Source organism: Mustela lutreola, chromosome 4, assembly GCF_030435805.1.
Source record: "Mustela lutreola isolate mMusLut2 chromosome 4, mMusLut2.pri, whole genome shotgun sequence".
Taxonomy (NCBI): Eukaryota; Metazoa; Chordata; class Mammalia; order Carnivora; family Mustelidae; genus Mustela; species Mustela lutreola.
Window position 1 is genome coordinate 93,460,607 of NC_081293.1, and position 4,733 is coordinate 93,465,339.

Here is a 4,733-nt window from a genome sequence, read left to right on the forward strand (position 1 = left end):
TGGGTGCCATGTTCACCTCTCCTTGGGCCCAGAGGCTCAGGAAAGTCATGCTTTCTGCCCAGACTTCTTCCTAAGAGAGGAGCACAGGCCCTGCCCACCTCATCTCCTCCTGTCTAAAAAAGTTTTCAAATGTATATCTAGATAGATAGATAGATAGATAGATGATAGATAGAGAGATATCCCAGAAGCTGCAGGCTTTGAAGGGCTTTTCTATGCTCTACTAAATACTTTAAACCATTCATTATATCATAGCTCAGTGTTCGAATCTCCATTTGTTTCCTCAGTTTTCTAATATTTAACTTAAGGTGACCTGATCCAGACTTTTGATCACCTTTGTCTAAATATTTCTATTTTAACAAAGTCCTTTTGAACACTCAGAGACTATAACTTAGAAAAATACTCTGATTGTTATCTCACTAGAGTGGAAAATATATAGTTACCCATTAACTAATGATATCCATGTCTACATTAGATCCATGACATTTTTAATTCTTGGGAGCTTTTGGCTAAATGAATTTTTTACGCTTCCTTTAAATGAAGCTTTAAGCCATCGCCACATGAATAAAATTAAAGAGCTAAATGAAAACAAGCCAAGTATTTACAGAGTAATAGAATGTGCAGTGGAAAGAGTACAATTCTGAAATCATAAAGCCTAAATTAGTGTGATGCATCTTTATCAGCCATGTAATCATAAACCAGTTATCTAAATGTGTTAGCCTCAGTTTTTTCACCCCTGAAATGGTGATGATAATACTTATTATGCAGAGTTGTTGTGTGGATGTAATGAAGCATGGAGCATGAGAGTCTCTTATTCCATGCTAAAATGATAGCTATTTTTATACTTATAGTAATTCTAATAATAGTAATTAAATTGTTCAAAATGCAAATATTCATTTATATTGAGGCATTGTATTGACTAATTATAGACACATTTACCAAAATAAATTTCATTTTACTTTACCCCCTCTGAGGATATATATTCCTTAATTCAATACGAATCTCATTATGAATAATAATTATCATAATAAATGTGCTGATTTTTCTTCTATTTATTTTTAGGGAAGTGTCCTTTACTGTTGAACATAAAGAAACTTAAGCAAGTCTGTCTTATTCAAAATTTGCATGCTGCTTTCTTATGAACCTAGTTTATAGAGTTGTATGAAATAAATTCATGCAGTTAAGACATTTATGTTTGGAAAACTGGGTGGTCCGTTTAGTATTTCAAAAGAAGATTTTAAATTTATACCTTAAAACTGAGCTCTTTCAGCCTTATTTATAGACCATCCTTCATGCTTCATAAGTATTCCTTCATTGTAAACTAACTAATAGTGTTTGTCACAGTGTATATAACTAAAATGGATTTTGTATTTCATTATTTCAGAGTTAGTTGCAGTTTCTACTTCCTTACTTCCTTTTTTGAAAAATAGATTAATTCTACAAAAAGTTATTTCCAGCTTTATTGAAAAATAATTGACATATTATAATTTGTAAATTTAAGAAATGATTTCTTACAACACTGCAAACTTTTAACATTGTGTAAATTTTGTACCATTTGATAAATTGGCATACATCTGTATTGCAATATAATCTACATAAAAATGTTAATACATCTATTATCTCATATAGTTGCCACTGTTTTTTATGCATGTATGGTAAGGAATTTTAAGATCTACTCTCTTAGCAACTTTTATGTATATAGTACAGTAGAGATGAAATAGAGAGGTCTTGTGGGATTTGTTCCAGACCGACTCAATAAAGTGATTATCTCAATAAACTAAGTCAAATCATTATTATTTTTTTTTTGGTTTCCCAGTGCAAATAAAAAATTATGTTTCCCAGTGCATATAAAAAATAAACACTATACTGTACTGTTCAAAAGCATTATGTCTTTAAGGGAAAACAATGTATATACCTTAAGTAAACTAGTTCTGAGATTTCAGTGGGTCATAATTACTGATCACAGATCACCATAACAAATACAATAATAATGAAAAAACTTGAAATATTGCAAGAATTACCAACATGTGACAGAGAGACACAAAATGAACAAATGTTTAGAAAAATGGTGGCAGCAGACCTATTTTATACAAGATTGCTATAAACTTTCAACTTGTAAGAATGTGATATATACAAAGTTTAATAAAGGGAAGCACAATAAAAAAAGTATGTATATATTATTAACTATGATCATCATGCTGTACATTAGATCCCCAGAACTTTTTCATATTATAGTTGCAAGTTTGTACCCTTTGACCACCTTATTCCACCCCAGGTTCACCTCTTGTCAACTCAACTCTAAGTTTCCATTAGTTTGCTTTTCCTTCAGATTCTGTATGTAAGGGATATCATAATACATAAATTTAAAAAATATATAAAATCTTTGAAATATTTCAATTAGTATAATACCTTCAAGATCCATCCATGCTGTTGTAAATGGCAGTATTTCTTAATTTTTCATGGCTAAGTAGTATTCCATAGTATATATTTACCATACTTTTTTATTCATTCATCCATTAATGGATACTGAAGTTATTTCCATCTCTTGCTTAGAGTTAATAATTTTATAATGAACATAAGAGTGTAGATATGTCTTCGAATAGTGACTTCGTTTCCTTTAGATATATACCTAGAGGTGGGATTACTGAATCATATGGTAATTTTACTTTTAATAATATGAATAATCTCCATACTGTTATCCATACAATTTTATATCCCTATCACAGTGCATAAGTTCCGCATTTTACCCAATATTTACCAAAATTTGTTAGTTTTAATTTTTTGGTAGTATATATTCTAATAGGTAGTAATATTTTGCTGTGTTTTTCAGAGGAAAACAACAACAACAACAACATAATGACTTTGCCCTGAGTTTTTACGTTGAGCACTTTTTAATGCTCCTGTTGGTCATTTATATAACTTTTTTGAAAAAAAAAAGTCTATTGAGATTCTTTTGCTATTTTTTTAATTATATATTATTTTCTATTTGTATCTGTTGGTTATTAACCTCTTTCAGATATAAGATTTGTAAGTATTTTCTTCCATTCTGTGGATTGTGTTTTCATTCTTTCTCTCTCTTTTGTTTTTTTTGGCAATGCAGAAACTTTAGTTTAATGTAATACCATTTATTTATTTTTGCTTCTTTTGCTTGTGTTTTTGGTCTGGTATCCAAAAAACTATTGGCAAGACCAATGTCAAGGAGAATTTTTCCTATGTTTTCCTTTAGGAAATTTAGTTTCATGCATCACATTTAAGTCTTTAATCTATTTCAAGTTAAGATTTATGAGTAATATAAGGTTCCAGCTTCATGCTGGTTTATGTGACTATTCAGTTTTAAATATCATTTATTGAACAGACTATCTTTACCCATTATATATGTTGGCCCCTGTCAAATATTAGGTGACTGAATGAAAGGATTTATTTCTGGACTCTCAATTCTGTTCTACTTGTTTATGGGTCTGTTTTTATGCCAGTATACTTTATTGTTTTGAGCATGAGGGCTTTGTAGTATAGTTTCAAATCAAGAGTGTAATTTCGCTTCTTCATTCTTTCTCAGAACGGCTTTAATTATTTGTTGTCTTTTATGGTCTCATATGAATTTTAGGATTCTTTACTTACTTCTGTAAAAACACAATATTGGATTTTTTAAAAGATTATTTATTTATTTATTTCACAGAGAGAGAGATGACAAGCAGGCAGAGAGGCAGGCAGAGAGAGAAGAGGTAGCAGCTTCCTGCTGAGCAGAGAGCCTGATGCAGGGCTCGATCCCAGGACCCTGGGATCATGACCTGAGCCGAAGGCAGCGGCTTAACCCACTGAGCCACCCAGGCGCCCCTAACATTGGATTTTTGATAGGAATTGAATTTACAGATGGTTTTCGGTAGTATGGACATTTTAACAATGTTAATTCTTACCACTCATGAATATGAGCTATCTTTCCATTTATGTCTCCTTCAATTTCTTTATCAATGTCATAGTTTATGGGGTACAGATCTTTCATCTTCTTAGTTAAATCTTTTCCTAAGTATTTTATTAGTTTTGATGCTATTGTGAATTAGATTGTTCTCTTTATTTTTTCAGACAGTTCATCATTAGATTGTTAAAATGCTCCTGTCTTGTGCTTACTTTGGCAGCACATATACTAAAATTGGAATGATGCAGAGAAGATTAGCTTGATCACTGAACAAGGATGACATGAAAAACTGGGAAGCATTCCATATTAAAAAAAAAAATGAAACAAAACAAAATTCTTGTCTTTGATATATTGATCTTGTATTTGGTAGCTTTACTAAATTTGTTAATTCAAAATTTTTTGTGAATTTTTTAGGATTCTTTTACATGTAAGTTCATGTTATCCAAAAAAAAGAAAATTTTACTTCTTCCTTTTTTTTTTTTTTTTGAGTCTTTTATTTCTTTGTGTTCCTTTTTCTCTGGCTAGGACATCCAGCACTATGTCAAATGAGAGTAGTGAAAGTGGACACACTTGTCTTTTTTCTGATCTTTAAGGGGAAAACTTTCAAACTTTTTTGATTGAATATGAGATTAGCTCTGGGCTTGCAATATGTGTTTTTTCTTTAATGGATTTTTTAAATTATTTTTTTTATTTTTTTATAAACATATAATGTGTTTTTATCCCTAGGGGTACAGGTCTGTGAATCACCAGGTTTACACATTTCACAGCACTCACCATCACTCACCATAACACCTGCCCTCCCCAATGTCCATACCCCCACCAT

General features: G+C 31.0%; 1 non-coding gene across 1 annotated transcript; it reads left to right on the forward strand.

Moving 5' to 3' along the window:
- The first annotated feature begins 4,114 nt into the window (after positions 1–4,114).
- Positions 4,115–4,221, forward strand: LOC131830940 (U6 spliceosomal RNA). The gene has a single exon (XR_009353472.1). It is a non-coding gene; the product is annotated as a U6 spliceosomal RNA (small nuclear RNA).
- The last annotated feature ends 512 nt before the right edge of the window (positions 4,222–4,733 follow it).